This window comes from Neophocaena asiaeorientalis, unplaced genomic scaffold (assembly GCF_003031525.2).
Source record: "Neophocaena asiaeorientalis asiaeorientalis breed wild unplaced genomic scaffold, Neophocaena_asiaeorientalis_V1.1 scaffold148, whole genome shotgun sequence".
Lineage (NCBI taxonomy): Eukaryota > Metazoa > Chordata > Mammalia > Artiodactyla > Phocoenidae > Neophocaena > Neophocaena asiaeorientalis.
In genome coordinates this window covers 4,829,498-4,846,806 of record NW_020174050.1, presented here as the reverse complement: position 1 = coordinate 4,846,806, position 17,309 = coordinate 4,829,498, and the positions used below count along the sequence as shown (strand labels likewise).

At 43.5% G+C, this 17,309-nt stretch overlaps 1 non-coding gene across 1 annotated transcript; it reads left to right on the top strand.

Annotated features, from left to right (window-relative positions):
- The first annotated feature begins 16,926 nt into the window (after positions 1-16,926).
- On the top strand, positions 16,927-17,054 carry LOC112405700 (small nucleolar RNA SNORA3/SNORA45 family). The gene has a single exon (XR_003004415.1). It is a non-coding gene; the product is annotated as a small nucleolar RNA SNORA3/SNORA45 family (small nucleolar RNA).
- The last annotated feature ends 255 nt before the right edge of the window (positions 17,055-17,309 follow it).

Below are 17,309 nucleotides of genomic sequence, written 5' to 3'. Positions count from 1 at the left end.
TTCCAACAAAGCTGTTGGAGAGCTGTTGCTTTTTATTCACTTGGAATTGTCGTTACAACCTGGTGGGCGTGCTTGGTTTTAAGCTGTACATAAAGTAGGGACAATGAAATAAAGTGAAATTAATAAAATTTCCTCCAAGGAACTATAACTGGCTCTGGGGTCCTATGAAATGAACAAGCATTTCTTGGACCCCAGAACTAATCGCTGGACTTTAAACAAAACAGAGAGACATCCCTACGAGTTGCACCGAGTGACATGAGGATACAGGTGTTATGCCTCCCTTCCTCATCACCTGCTGCTCGTCTAACCCCAAATCGTTAGGTTTATACTGTTGAAGACTCCTGTTTCAGGTCATAAAATGATGTGTATTGTAGTGGAAGAAAGAACACTGGGTTAAGAGTCAGGAATCCTGTGCCCTAATCCAGACTCTGGCCCTTTTTATCTGTAGGGTCCCGGATGAGTCTCTCATCCATAACATGACCTGTTGGTCATCTATTCCCACTTAAGATGACCAGCGAGGAAAATTCCACAGTTTTATTTTAAACTGGAACACATATGCGACAGTTACTATTTAAAATTATATAGTCACTTTCTTTTGTTATTTTCTAAATAGGAGGTATATTATTTCTTTTTTTAAAATAAATTTATTTATTTATTTTTGGCTGTGTTGGGTCTTCATTGATGCTTGTGGGCTTTCTCTAGTTGCGGAGAGCGGGAGCTCCTCTTCGTTGTGGTGCACGGGCTTCTCATTGCAGTGGCTTCTCTTGTTGCGGAGCACGGGCTCTAGGCATGCAGGCTTCAGTAGTTGCGGCTCACGGGCCCTAGAGCACAGGCTCAGTAGTTGTGGTGCATGGGCTTAGTTGCTGCGCGGCATGTGGGATCTTCCCGGACCAGGGCTCGAACCCGTGTCCCCTGCATTGGCAGGTGGATTCTTAACCACTGCGCCACCAGGCAAGTCCCAGGAGGTATATTATTTCTTTTCTGAGGCTCATAACCTGGATGGAAAGCCCAAGAACAGAAGTGAAAGCAGTGTGGTGTGTAAAAACTGGGGGCTCGAGAGCCAGACCACGTGGGTAAGCATCTCACTTCCAATACTGAGTGTTCTTGGGCGAAATATGCATCATGTCTGAGCATCCATCTTTTTAGCCTCAATATGCGAACGAGAAGACTAACCACACAGAGTTAGTGTGAGGATTTCATGAACTGAAACATTGAAGTTTCCTTACACATAGCAAGGGCTCCATAAAAGTGTTTCCTGAATTACGGGGTTTTGTGGGTTTATTTAATAAGTTTAATACTTTTCTGACTGTTTCCACCACAAGAATGTGACCAAGGGGAAGAAATTTGCTTGGGGGGGAAACAGGATTTACTTAAAGTCAAACAACAGGAGTTAACTTGATTTATAAGTGAAACAGGAGATAGTCTTTCCTTTGGAGGGAAGCTTTTATTTCAGAGAGTGGTCCCAGGGCAGGAAGTTACTCAGTGACACCTTATGGCCCATCCAAATGAGCTGCAGCCCCTGAAAACCTAGACATGCCCACAATTCTTGATTTACTGCTCACCGGGCAGAAGGATCTGATCTCAAAGGTAGGATAAAAGTCAAGCTTCACCTCAGCCACTCAACAAATCATTATCTTGCAGTTGTGGAGGTCAGAAGTCTAAATCGCGTCTCACTGGGCTAACACCAAGGTGTTATCATAGCTGTGTTCTTTCGGGGGCTCGAGGGACGAATCCATTCTCTTGCCTCTTCTAGCTTTTAAAGGATGCCTGGTGGCTCGTGGCCTCTTTCCTCTATCTTCCAAAGCCAGAGATGGCCAGTCCCATGCTACCTCGCTCTGACACTGACTCTCCTGCCTCCCTCTTTCCTTTATGAGGACCCTTGTGATTACTTTGGCCCACCCAGATAACCTAGGAGAATCTCCCCAATCTCAAGGTCAGCTGAATTAGTAACCTTAATTCCACTTGCAATCTTAATTCCCTTTGCCATGAAATATATTCCTTGGTTTAAGATGTAGACAACTTTGGGTTGGGGGCATTATTCCACCTATCATAACCACTAACTAGCTGTGTGATGGTAGGCAAAGTTATTCCTTTCCTCTGAACCTCAGTTTACTTTCCAGAAAAATAGGGAAGGTGATGATCATAGCACCTACCCCTGGAGATTACTGAGAGAATGAATGTAAATTATGATAATGAATGAAAAGCTTAGCACAATACCTGACACGGAGTAAGCGATCAGTAAGTCATCATCAATCATTTACAGGGGGAAGTAGGTAAAGAGGTTATACACACTCAGTCCTCCACCCCTATTGCCTGCAGTACAATGAACATCACCATAGAGGCCTGGACCCCTGCCTTTCCCCCATCCTTCCTTTGCCCACCCCCGTTGGGACACTGAAGTAGGGGGAAGCCCAGCAAACACGATTGACAGATGAGGGACCACTGCACTCCAAGTTGAGCCCTTGAGCTCCTGGTGTCTGAGCTCTCTAAGTCAGCTCTCATGTCTTAGAAAGAGACATGTGAGGTTGTTCTAGCCCCACACCAGTTTCTCAGAGTCCCCTGAGTACGTGGAGGAGCTCTGGGGACCCCTAGGCTGTAACATGAGCAAAACTCTCCCATTCTGGGGTCGGGGGGGTGTCTATGTGCTTGTGTGTGCCCACCGTGCAAACCCCTGCCTTCTCAGAAAGTATGCTCCTATTGTCTTCCCTCTCAGTGGAGTCCCTGAGCCCCTTCAGTCATTCTGTGCCACATCCCAGTGAACTCCACTGAGCTTCAAAAAGGGGAGGGGCCAGGCCTGTAGAGAGAACAAGAGGCCAAGGCTAACTGGACCCCAGCTAGGCCTCAATCCCCTCTTTCTGCTCCATTCAGATCAAAGACTTGGGCAAGTACTTTCTTTAAATCTACAGGCATTTATTTATATTTTATTCCATTCCTCAAATAATTTCAGGCATCTTAGTTAGCATGGTTCTTCCATGTTCCTAAGAAAGATCCTTTCAATTGCCCCATTTGCTTACATTCAAGTTATAGTGTTTCCATTCATTAGACTGATTCTGCTGTATTTATTCATGGAAATATACCACATTATGTATAATATACATATATGTATAGAACATCTATTAAAATGCACATATACAGAGAATATATATATAAACCACTTTTCAAAAATGAAAGGAGAACTTCTTTTCATTAGCCACTTCAATGGAAAGCTAGGATCTTCAGAAAATAAATAAAATCTACAAATCACATGTGTGTTTCATGTATTTCATAAGTATTCAGAGGAAGTTCACTTCTTGTTATCAATAAAATAGGAACGCGAATCACAAGCCGACAAACATCTATACATGGACACACATATGAAACATACATGCTTTACCTCATTTTAGACAACAATTTCCAATTCTTCCTTTATCAAATTTATATCGAACTTTCTGACATACTCAAATGATTAGGCTTTAGTTTCATCTTCTCTGTTTTTTCTACTCTTGGGTCTGGAAGAAATTCTAGTGGTCAAAAACTAAAATCAGGGGCAGCAAGAAGAAAAATGACAGATGTCTAGATGTTTTGAAGCTTTGAGCATCCACTCCTAAAAACAATACCTTAGCTGTCAGATCTCTAGCACTTAGTAAAGATGCCTTAGTTCTACTGTTCTAGGATGAGTTTCATGGGTGCCTGCCTAATGGTTCAGTCTTAGGCCAGATATCCTTCTGCTTCCTAAGGAAAAGTCCACCTGAGCCAGAGAAAACAGTATGACATTCATTTTCACCTCATGAACTTTGTTTCCCAACGATTCCTCTAGGTTTTTAGATTTATGATATTAAGAAAGCTTTAGCAAAAATAAATAAATAAATAAAAAGTAAAAAAAGTAAAAAAGAAAGAAAGCGTTAGCTTACAACAAGCAGAATGGTAGGGTGACAAGGGTGGCTATTCTTATTACTATTATCTTGTCTCTGCAAAAGAATTCTCAGGGGTGGCTGAGCTAGAAGGACACTGGGTAACAAAACTCACACAAGCTCACCTCCTATACAAGATAATAATAGTATTCTATTAGTCACCGCTGTGAACTACCAACATTTTCAAGCTGCATGACACTCCGAGGCCAGACTGATACCTGAAAAGGAACTAGCCAAAGGATTTCTTCACTCAGGAGCTCTGAACAATGATTTATTTACTTATCTTCTACCAGAGCCATATAGTGATTAAGCTCTGGAACCATAGTGCTCGGGTTCAAATCCTGCCCCCAAGCTTGGAAGCTATGTGACCTTCAACAAGTTATTTGACCTCTCTGTGCCTGTCTCCCTGTCTGTGAGATAAGGTTAATAATACCCTTCATAGGATGGTGGTGAGGATTAAGTTAATGCATGTAAAGTGTTTAGAATAATGCCATTCAGTAAATACCCAGTAATTGTTAGTTTCTCTCAGTACTTTATATTCTCTTCCGAAAATTAGGAAAACTAATATCTCTTTCACATACCTCACAGGTTATTTTAAAGGTTAAGATTAGAAAAGTTTTGTAAAACACTTTGAGACACAGAAGGTAAATTATTAGAGTGCCTCTACACCAATCAGGAAGTTGGCTCGATAATTTCCACCATCCCCAGAAGACGGCTTCTCATTAGAAGCCGGACACTAGAACTGCTAAAAGCTGGAAACAAAACAGAAGAAGCAACCTCAGCAGAAAGGCAAAAGAAGGAAAAGAACATCTTTGGTCTACCTACCATCTGTCAGGAGCTTGACATGTGTAATATCGTTTAATTCTCACCAACACTTATGAGGTAGGTATTTTGTTGACAACAAAACTAAGACCCAGAAGATGAAATAAGCTGCCCAAGGTCACAAAGTTATAAATAGCAGAGCCAAAATCCAAACCCAGATCTGTCCAAAGCCAAAACCCATCACACATTCGCCCACCCAACTATAAAACAAGCAGCACCCTACCCTTTCAAAAAAATAAAGCTGTCGTTGTGTTCGTGTAACTAAACAACAGAGAAGGCCAATGTGGTATCGGTGATCAAGGAAAGTTACCTACTGATCACTATAGCTCTCCACTTGACTAGTGAGCGACGGATTCTGGGGAAACTCCTTGAAAGGACCCCATCATACAGCAGCTGGAACACTGCAGCCCTCCTAAGAGGAAGCTCTGCCGTGCTTGGCTGCATCCACAGAGATGGCCAAATGAATAGATAAAGGTCCAGAAAAAGTATAAATATGTGTTGCGTGAATGAATAAATGAATGAAGGAAAAGTACAATTGTCCCTTAACACTTAAGGATATTTTGTCCTTCACAAATACCCAAATTCCAGTACAGTCTTTCTAAACCCACCACAGCCAACCCCAGATTTGTTTTCTGTTTTGTTTTGTTTTGTGTTTTGCGGTACGCAGGCCTCTCACTGCTGTGGCCTCTCCCGTTGTGGAGCACAGGCTCTGGACGCGCAGGCTCAGCGACCATGGCTCACGGGCCCAGCCGCTCTGCGGCATGTGGGATCTTCCCGGACCGGGGCACGAACCCGTGTCCCCTGCATCGGCAGGCGGACTCAACCACTGCACCACCAGGGAAGCCCCAACCCCAGATTTGAACTGCCTGCCACGAGATTCCCACCTGCTATGATGCTTCCTTGTTGCCATCATCTGCAAACCCTCAGGTCCCTCCTCCTCTTTCCCTGAAGATCTTTAGCCCTGGCTCACTGTCAGCCTCTCACCAACATTACTCCTACCAGAACACACGATGCCCATAACCTCAGACGATCCTCTGTCCTCCTTAACTCCCTCCTCCAAGCCATCGTGGCTACTGGCTTCCACGGTCAGACCCTAGCTGTGTCATTACCTATATGCAAACCCTCCATAATCCCAGCTTCAAGCACCCCACTCTCTGACCACCTCCTCCTATCTTTTATTTTTGTAACAGCTTTATTGATATGTAATTCATATACTGTAAAATTCAGTCTTTTAAAGTGATCGATTCAATGTAGTGTATTCAAAGAGTTGTACAACCATTACCACAATCAACTTTAGAATATTTTAATCACCTCCCCCTCAAAAACACCAAACCTATTATCCTTCACCACCACCACCCCCAATTCCCCAATTCTCCCATTGATCCCAGTCTAGGCCACCACCAATCTACTTGGTGTCTCTATTTATTTGTGTATTTTGAATATTTCATATCATACAATACATGGTCTTTTGTGCCTAGCTCCTTTCACTTAGCATGTTTTCAGGGTTTATCCAAATTGTAGCAGAATGAAGTATCAGAACTTCATTCCTTTTTATTGCCAAATAATACTCTGTTTTATTTATCTATTCACCAGTTGATAGACATTTGGATAGACACTTTAGGGCTCTTATGAATAATGCTGCAATAAACATTTGTGTAAAACTTTTTATGTGATGTATGCATTCATTTCTCTTGGGTCTGTGCCTAGGAGTGGAATTGCTGGGTCATATGGTAACCTACGTTTAACATTTTGAGGAACTGCCAGACTGTTTTCCAAAGTCACTGCACTATTTTATAATCCCGTCAGCTGTGAATGAGGGTTCCAATTTTTCTACATCCTCCTCAACACTTATTGTTTGTCTCTGTTATTACAGACATCCTGGTGGGTATGGAATGATATCTCGTGTGGTTTCGATTTGCATTCCCTCTCCTCTCTTTTCAGTTCATTTGTTCTAATACTCTGACTCCAATGGTTTTTTTGATTCCATTCATTGTTCCTATGGCTCTTTCACTGTTTCTCACCCATTTCAAGGAAGTGCTCACTTCCTTCCTTATCCATCCTAATGTCCGTGGACTATCATTATAATCAGTTATTTTCATAAACTATCAACTTTTTTGCTCTTCTCTTTCTTCCTCATACTCACCTGGCAAAACCCCAGACTTGGTTGAATCAAGCTCCCCATCTATGCCACACTTTTATCTGCACAGTTGAAAGTAGCTGGTCTCAGTTTAAACCCACGACCTTCAACCTCAAGTCAGCCCTTAATGCTACCTGGCAATTCTAAATCCATTCACTGGACAATCCCCAAAGCCATACTTTCTTCCGCTCCCCTGGTCAATTTCATAGCTTTGTCAGCTTCAACCCTTCACCACCATCCTGACACTGACTTTGCTTCCTATTTTGCCAAGAAAAGGGACGTAATCAGAAGACAATGCCCCAAACTCATACCACCACATGGACTTCTCTATTTACTTTATCATCTTTTCTGTTGCTAGGGCTGGACCAGCTATAGCGATGGTCCCTTTTGTGCCTAAGATCACCTCCTTTATCACCTACTCATAAGTTCTATTCCAACCATTGTCCCCTCTCAGGCGTTAACACATTTTCCCACTCTACTGGATTATTCTCATCACTCAAAAACATTCTATTATTTCTCCCATGTTAAAAAAAAAAAAGCAATCTTCCAATCCTACATCTTCCTCCAGCTATATTCCCTTTTCTCTTTATAGCCTGCATCTCATCTGAACTTCAGGCTCATATATTTTTTTAATAATTAATTTTTATTGGAGCATAGTTGCTTTACAATGTTGTGTTAGTTTCTGCTGTACAGCAAAGTGAATCAGCTCTCTGTATACATATATCTCCTCTTTTTTTGGATTTCCTTCCCTTTAGGGCACCACAGAGCACTGAGTAGAGTTCCCTGAGCTATACAGTAGGTTCTCATTAGTTATCTATTTTATACATAGTATCAATAGTGTATATAGGTCAATCCCAATCTCCCAGTTCATCCCACCACCACCCCTTTCCCCTCTTGGTATCCACACGTTTGTTCTCTACATCCGTGACTCTATTTCTGTTTTGCGGGCTCATATATTTAATTGCCCGCTGTTGGATATTTATTTGGCATCTCAAATTTCACAAAGGCTAAAATTAAACTCCTGGTGTCCCCCCGAACCTCTTTATGGCAAATAGCATCACTATCTTCCAATTTCTTAGACCAAACACCTCAAGAAGTCTCTTTCACATTAGACACTGAATCTATCAGCAAAGCCTAAATTCCTACCTCAAAAATATGCTCACAATCTGACCACTTCTCACCACCTACACTGCTACTGACCTGCTCTGACCTGCCACCATCTCTCACCTGGATATTTAGTGGGATCCTAACTGGTGCTCCTGCTTCTGCCCTTGTGCCCCGTCTACTCATTCCACATCCCTACTCCATAATGTATTTTCTTTCTTCCTTTCTTTTTAATTTTTCCCAGCTTTATCGAGATATTACTGACATACAACATACGTAAGTTTAACGTGTACAACGCAGTGATTTAATATATGTCCCATAATGTATTTTCAGCACAGCAGCCAGAGTGATCATTTTTAAATTAAGTCAAACATGTCACTCTACAGCGTAGCACCATCTAATGGCTTCCGAACCCACTTAGAGTAAAAGCTCAAGTCCTCTCAATGGCCTTCCAGGCCTTACACAATCCTACAACCTGCCCCTCTGTATCTCCTCGACCTTTCTTTTATCACTCTCCCTTGGGGTTACTCTACTTCAGCCACCCTGGTTTTGCTGAGATTCCCTGAACTGTCCAAGAACACATCTACTACATGGTCTTTGGGCTTGATTCAAAGTCTCGATGCAGAGACCAGGCAGCCACACGGTTTGCTCCCTCCCCTCCTTCAGGTCTCCTGCATTTTTCAGAAGCTTAGCAAAGCTTACACTGATTCTGATTTTCCAAATCAGAAAATTGCTGGGGCAGGTTGGAATAAAAGAAAAAAGAGAAAAAAAAAAGGATATCTAAACTTTGAGGTTCTCCTAAAGGCCAGGGTCTAGTTGCTTACTAGTTGGCTTAACCCTCAACCTACAGGGTGAGGATGATTATATAACCATTTTACAGATGAGATAACAAAGGTACAGGGGAATTAAGTCATAACCCTAACAAACCTCTAGTAAATGGTAGAGCTTGGTATCCAATCAAAAATCGAACCTCAAAACCTCTCCTTGGCCCACGACATCACAGATATCCAGCTTCCCATTTAGTTGAGAACGAGTTGGGAATGGATGCCCATCACAAAATTCAAATATTTGCAATAGTAAGAAAATCAATACGGCTTATTTTTACAAATTCTTCACCTTGACTCTACCCTAAAATGAAACCCCTTCTGTGTGCTCCACGGCAGGTTAATTAGATTCCAGAGATTCCTGGCAATCTCTCAAGTAATCATCTGGGGTCACTTCTGCGTGATAAAAATTCCATCCAGTGGCCCATTGCACCCAGATGCTTGTCAGCAAGTTTACTCCTTCCAGTTGCTAAGGAGGCATAAACAGAAGGTCCTGTCAGTGAAAGAAATGGAAGGAAAGTCATTTGTTAATGGCTTTACTCAACAGTGCCATTTCCAAAAGTCCATGCTGGGTGGCCCAAATATTTAGAAATCCACGCTCCATAGACCTTTAAGGATGAGTTGTAAGCCTGGGCCTCGCACAGATGCCTAAGGAAGCTTGGGGTGTGTCCGGCTCCCCCTGTTACTATGCTGCTATAACCCATCCCCACATTCATTATCTTTCAGTTCTCAGCTCGGCATTTCTTCCTCGCCCCGGCCTGTTCTTCTCCCCTGACCTCTGACTTACGTATTTGCTTTTCCCTGTTTGGAATCCTTGCTCAAACTAACTTCAGTCACTCAAAAACTGTGCTGTGAGGATGGAGGTGAATGTGGGGGGAGCAGCGACAACCAAGAGACTTATACGGAATTGTTTGTGCCATGCCTCCTGGTCAACCTCTCCCTCCTGATTTAATGGCGATGGGTTATTCATTAAATGACCATGACCCATCATGGAGAGGCCGGTTTCTATTGTAGGCCAGTTTTCTATAAACAGTAAATCAGCTCAATAAAGTAGCCGATTTAAAATGTCTTTTCCATTCTGGTTATCTCCGACAGTTGAAGTTTGAGAATTAAATGGTGGTCAGGATATTATGGAGTAGTCCCCTGAGTTTTATTAATTGCCATCAGTAGAGACTTCCCTGGCGGTCCAGTGGTTAGGACTCTGTGCTTCCACTGCAGGGGACACGGGTGCAATCCCTGCTTGGGGAACTGAGATCCTGCATGCCCTGAGGTGCGGCCAAAAAAAAAAAAAAAAAAAAAATTGCCATCAATATAACGATAACTTCCAGCTGGAAACGTTTCCCAGGTACTAATTCATCTAAAGTTAATCAATTTAATGCAAATAACAATCTTGAGAGGTCAGTTAGTATTGCACCCATTTTACAAAGGAGGAATGTGAAATAATTTGCCCCAAAGTCCAGTATTAAATATGGGGGATTCAGACTCAGTTTAACTCCAAATCCGTTAGGCAACATACCTTCTGATGGCTGGCAACATCCAATGAAAATATTAATTTCTTTCTACATGTACCGGTCCATATATATATATATGTATAGGGAGAGAGAGAGAGAGAGAGAGAGAGAGAGAGAGAAGAGACGAGAGAGAGAGAGAGAGAGAGAGAAACTGCTTGTCCTGGGCTCAGAACATACAAAAACATTTGATTTTCACTCCCCTGTGATCTAGTTGAAAATGAAAGGCCTATAAAAAGAAAGATAACTAGCATTGCAAGGTGGGTAGTATATCCAAGTGTCAAACATGAATTAGAGGGCTTCCCTGGTGGCACAGTGGTTAAGAATCCGCCTGCCAATGCAGGGAATATGGGTTCCAGCCCCGGTCCGGGAAGATCCCACATGCTGCAGAGAAACTAAGCCCGTGTGCCACAACTACTGAGCCTGCGCTCTAGAGCCCGCAAGCCACAACTACCGAGCCCGTGTGCCGCAACTACTGAAGCCCGCGCACCTAGAGCCTGTGCTCCGCAACAAGAGAAGCCACCTCAATGAGAAACCCACTCATCTCAACGAAGAGCGGCCCCCGCTAGCCACAGCTAGAGAAAGCCCGAGTGCAGCAATGAAGACCCAACACAGCCAATAAATAAATAAATAAAATTAAAAACAAACAAACATGAATTAGAAATGGGCAATGCAGTGTGTGTGTTCAGACCAGAGAGAAATCACTGAGGCCGGGCAGGACCAGGATGGTCTTTTGTGGGGAGAGGATATTGACCTGTACCTGGAAACCTCCTAGGCCACTTGCTATAGGGTTCTTGAATTATATAAAACTTGGGCCAGAGAGTAAATCTTTTCCATGGTCCCCAGGGAGGAAACTGAAACAAGGACAATGGAGTATGTGTCATATTAAGGGCCAATTTTTCCTTTTAGAAACAGGCTGATGGGTCATGGACTGTGTGTGCATGGCCCAGACTTCAAAACAACTATCTTAATGTGTAGACATTATTTGTTGTTTATCTGAAATTCAAATTTAGCTCCATGTCCAGTATATTTGCTTCCTAAAACTGGCAGCCCTATTCTCACCACCACATCCCGTTCAGGACTGCCTTCCTTGAATGTTTTCATTGACTCTGCAAAGAAGAACCTTTGGAAAGGGGAAGGAAGTGGTTCAACTTTGCAGGCCAGGACCTTGATCTGGTCATTGCAGCCAGAGGTGAGTTCAGGGGAGAAAACCTCACATGAATCAAATTCATAAAAGACTGACACATATATTCAAACCAATCAGACTTGCGATGTTCCAAGCCACCAAGCTTTTGCCCAGTGCCTGGAATGCCCTTCTTCCCATCCCTCACCATTTGCTTAGTAAACTCGTTCATCCGTTATTTATTTAGTCCATTCATTCGTTGAGTCAGTCAATATCGGTTTAGCACCTACAGTGTGCCAGGTACTGTACTGGAAGCTGAACACGTACACTTCCCTCGCTGTTCAAGCAAAAATAATCGTGGTGATAGCTAATACTTTTCAGGACTTGCCATGAGTTAGGCACTGGACTAAATGTTTTATACCTATTAAGACGTTTAATCTTCACATAGCACTATGGCGTATTTATTATTATTACTCACGTTTAACCAATAAGGACATCGAGACATATTGAGGTTTAAAAAAACCCCATTTGTTTCCAGTCCAATAGTTAATAAATCGTTAGAGGCAGGATTTGAATCTAGCAGTTTCCGGAACCTGTATAATGTCTTAACACTATACGAAACTACTTTCTCTTTAAAACCCTCCTCTCTTGACTTTCCCTTCCTACAAGTTAGTCATGTCTCCCTCCAGGCTCACGTACCACTGTGAACTTCGTAAATGTCATTAATAAATCTGTTTCACTGCCTCATAGATTCTTAGCTTATATGTTCGTCTCCTCAATAAGACTGTAAGCTCCTCCAGGGCAGGAACGACACCTTATTCATTTTTGTGTGCTGAGCGCCTAGCACAGTTTGTGGCATAAAATAAGTGTTCAATACATGTTGCTGGATGGATTTCTTGCCAGTTGTGGGAAGCTAGAATGGTTCACGTATCAGTTAGAGTCGATCTAGGAAAACGGAAATCACTCTAAGTATTTAAAACAGAGGGAACGAAACACAGGGAATTGGTTGTGTAGGTAACGGATGAGCTCCCCAGGCACGGCGGGAAGCCACTACACCTTACACACCCAGTCCCAGGGGGCAGGGGTCTGCCCAGTGGAACCAAGGCAGGCAGGATCTAATGGAAAAGACAAAACGCTGTCACAGACACTGTCTCAGATCAAGAGACAGGAGAAATACCCTGACTCTGCCTTCCTCCAACCATCCAATCCAAGTATCCATCTCCCATTGGCTACACCCTGCCAGAAGCCAGCTGACTGGGAAGACTGAGAAGTGAAGCCTGCGGGGGTCAGCCAGGACTGGCTTTAGGGCACGAAGACCCAGGACAATGGGCAGAGCACCCATCAGAGATTGCACTCCTCTTGAGACCATCATGAGAAACTATGGGCTAACAATGCTGACCGTCCCGGCAGGGATGTTCCCTGCCGGGTAACAGTGACAAGTTGCCCTTGGGTGTCCCACCGTTATCTAGGCTCCATGAGGAAACCACTCTTCTACCAACTTACTGTCTCTCCAGGTAAGTCTACATTCATTTGGCTTGGCCCACGTCTTTTTTTACGTTTCAACCAACAATGACAAGAATAAACAGTTACTGAGCGTCAGAAGTTTTGCTAGGTCCCAGGGAGATAGAGGCTCCGATAGTGAGACACCCCATACGGCAAGGGGTCCTCAGCCAAGGGGAAAGAGACAACTAAAAAGACAATTCTTCTGCCATGTGGTACGTGCTGCGATCACAGTTAAGCACAGATATTTGAACTTGGGAGCTCCAATGAGGGTCATGCCTTACCCCCCATAGCTCGGAAATGCAAGCAATAGATTAGTTCATGAGCGTTTAATCTATAAAATCAATGCACAATGGGTCAGAGTAGACAAGCAAAGACAAATGAAGGAGATGGAATAACCTCTAAGGCACCACCCAGCTGTGAAATCCTGGGACTCTGTGCTCTACGCTCACACCAGAAGATTATCTTAGACGGACTCGGCTGTATTCACTCTTAAGATAAAGACAAGTATAATCCATCCTCTGGGGATGTTTGTGAGAATTTTACAATGCCACCCATACAATTTGATGGTACACTCTAGTACGGGGTACTGATTAGGAGCCCAGTTTTTATAGTCACAGCCCTGGGTTTAAAACACACACTGGGCCAGGTCTTCCTATGCATAATCTCCTTTACTGGATCCCCGGGTCTCTGCATTTCGCTCCATGGGTTGAACCTTATAAATAATAATTTTACAGGTAGGTAATGATGCAAGATTTTCTTCATTTTCCCCAGGGTCATAGAGCTAAATAGTTGCAGAGTAGGCATTAGAAAAGCAGTCTCCAGATTCCCATCTCTGCTGTAAGACACTAACTACCCGGACCCAGGAGTGTGGTCTGCAGTTGCAAAAATAAAGCTTGGCTAAAGTAAGACTCGCTTAACTGCCACTTAACTGACAGCTTCCCAGATTGTGTGCAAACTGCTTCTAAAACAATTAAGTGCGTATATTTGGTTATTATTTTTTCCATACAAGCAGCCAATTGGGTGAAGAAGAGAGGTGGTGGTTTTATATGCTTATCACTTTGTTTTTTAAATACAAAACCTGTGCAGGGTGTTGTTACTTTTAAACATCCTGCCCCAGTCGTGAGCTCACTCTTGGCTTTTCCACAACAGTGTTCTTTAAGGTGATGCCCAGAGACTCTTCGCCTCTGTCTTTTGCCCACAGTCACCTATCTGCTGAGCTACTGGAGAAACCAGCCTCTTGGACCCAATGGGAGCAGCCTGAAAACAGGCTTTAGAGTCATGGGAACAAGGGTTTCTGACTCCAGTGACATCTGCTTTGGGTTTCTCTGGGAAATCACTAAACCTCCCTTAGGTTTTTAAAGTGTCCATTTCAAGTTAACTATACTTCTGCCTTTTATAGATAGACTTGCCACCTCTCTGACCCGAATAATACCCCTGCAGTCAGCACAGAATAGTGAAGTATATTATTATAAGTTGTCCATAAGCAAAACAAAACAAAACGATAGCTCATCAAGACGTGCTATATGAGGAGAGATAAAGCCTGGCTCTAATTCTTCCTGTGTATTAAAAATCAACTGCAGCAGGCTCTCATATTTGAGGAAATTATTTTATTCCCAGTGGAACAGGAGGTTGAAGTGTTTATACTTTCCAGCTACTTACTGTAAAAGAAGGAAGCCTTCAAGAGCAAGTTGACAGAGAGTGGGGGTTGGTTCCAATGGCCATCAACATTGACCTTCCTGGAAAGGAATTATTTCTTTGATGGCCTTGCTCATGGCTTTCAGGGTTCTTTTTGTGCAATGGAGTGGGAGGTCCTTAAGAGTGAATACAGCTGAGTCCGTCTATGATGCTGGTGTTGGGACATTGGGCAAACCCTCGCTTTATTGGGTCATCCTATTAGATTATATTTTCAATGTTCAGTGCTTTTAGGGTTACCACTTACTAATGTTTTAATGGAAATCTCATTGGCTACCTTGCAGAAAGATTCCACTGTATGGTCACTCTGAGTGGGAGGGTATTGGAGGTGGAAGCAAAGCCAAGCGAACAGCACAGCCTCCACTACACTAAAAAGATGGGGAAATCACTCCTTCAGGCTAATTTAATGTACCTCAGGTCATATGGGAAAGCAAGTACATTCCCTGGCAATTTTTCCTTTTTATACATCTGAGTCCACTGAGAAGCTGGTAGGAGGATATCCCTCCAAAGACCAGCTAGTCAGTATCTAGCCTCCCGCGTGTGACCATCCCGTCCACAGGACACAGATGCGAAATGTGAGCAGGGCTTCTCATCTGAGTGTTACTTGTTAGTCTGGTCCTCCCTGCTCTGTGTTCAGTTGACTAGAAGCTTGTATGGGTGTGAAAGTTAAAGATCTCATGTGCTCTGTCCCTCTACCTGGAGACAAAATCTTTCCCTGGGTTTTCTTCCTCCAAGTTATATTTTTCATCTTGTGAGCGTTTATTGCTTACTTGCCTAGAACATTAGATTCAATGTCAACAGAAAAAAGAGGAAAAGCAGCTAAATATGTTAAGGATAACAGGACTATACACAAGATTTAATCCTAAGAAAACTCCTCCCATTTCAGTGGTATTTACTCTCAGTTAAGCATTGAAGGAAGCAAGAGGTGTGTACCTATTAACAAGACCACGAAGGATGGAGAGTCAAGCTGTGGCTGTGAGCTGCCCATCACGGCAGCTGACCTAGGCCTTGTTCAAGGAGCCTAGAACTTGGACGTGCCTCTCCATGAAGCCGATTCCCCAGCAGAAAAAGGGACATGGACACAAAGTTGCAACACCCCACACTAAAAGTATTTAGTCAGACTTTACCCAATGTTTACCCAACAACTCCTTAACCTGTGCCTTAGAAAACCGGCCCGTTACTGGCAGCAGAAACAGTTCTTGTTTACTACTAAATGCCTTCCGGTTTGTCTTGAAAGCAGGGGCTTTTTCAGACAAGGCCATTTTTTTCAATGTTGAAAATGAGAATCTCTGAAGAAAAAAGTGGATATCCGATCTCTATATATCACTACTCACCTCAAGAGAATTGGACCAGGAGCCCCACCCAGCAAAGGGGAAATTGTGCCAAATGTGTTTCCAAGGACAAAATCAGTAGGAAATAAAACTGAGTATACCATTCTGTTCAGTTTGTGAGAAAGTTCCATTGCGTTGTTAAAGCTGAGAGCATGGTTCCAATCACATGACTATAGTCAATGCCCAGACCTAGAGCAGAACTACTAAACAGTAGGGTTTATACCATAACCAAGAGATTTAAAAGAATGAAAGTTATGTAAATATGCCCCTCCCTCCAAACTTGACAGAGAGGTGATTTAAAAAAAAATAAAACAAAGAAACTTTGCTTCTGCTGGGCCGAAAGTAAAACAAGAAAAAGAACAAGAGAGTAAATCATTGGTCAGGATGGCTGATGGAAAGTCCAACCCCAGGGGTAGGAGGGAGAGAAACCCTCCAAAGGGTTTGAGGATCTGGGATTAGGAAGACTTGTGCCTCCATACCAATGGAGAGTCCTGCAAGGAAACATTCTCACAGAGAGCCCTGTGGCGACATGCAGGGCCATCCCAGAATAGCAATGGCCACAGGACAAGTCCAGCCAGAGGGACCCTCTGAGATGGACGGCCACCCCCCACATTTCTCTCATCAGCAGAGCAGCTCAGAAGAGCAGCAAACGTCTTCCCATGGCTTCCCTCCTCCCCTTCTCCCTGAGATGGGGCAAGAGTTTGGCTGAGAAGAAGGCAATGGACTGAGAACAGCCTTATAGTGGATAGACCTGGAAGCCACAGGTAGACTACAGACATCAGCAGTGGGTGGCAGTGAGGACAGATGCCCAAAGCCAAAGCCAGCTCAGAAGAGGCTCTTCCCAAGAAGGACCTCTCAGTTGCTCATCCCCTAAATGTTAAGGTCATGCATAAGAGTGACAGGAACCAAGATCATTCATAGGGAGAAAATTTTTTTAAAAAGTGGGAAGAGAAGAAAAATCTTGACTAAGAATTTACTCAAGGACTGGGTTTCCTGTGTCTAGAGTCACATCCTGACGGCTCTCGCCATGGTGTGCTGGAGCCTCGGAGAGCATCTGCTGGTCTTGGTTCACTGGCGAGGGCAATCAGTGCCCCCAGTAGTGCCCAGATCAGAAACACCCTTGCTGGCTCCTAGATGGAGTGGGCTGTCAGGCACCTTTTCTCAAACACCTCAGGAGGTTGGTACCTGCCATGGTGTATTAGGGACCCCATTCTCTTTCTTCTACGGCTACTACAAAGTTCTGGGGAAGGAAACAGTCCCAAAGCAGACTGCCACGGCAAGGGGCAAATTCTCCAGCAGAAGAGATGAGAAGATTAAGGGTACGTATGGGGGCTTGAAGTCATGTGGAGGGAGGTTTGTTTAAATGCTAACCTGT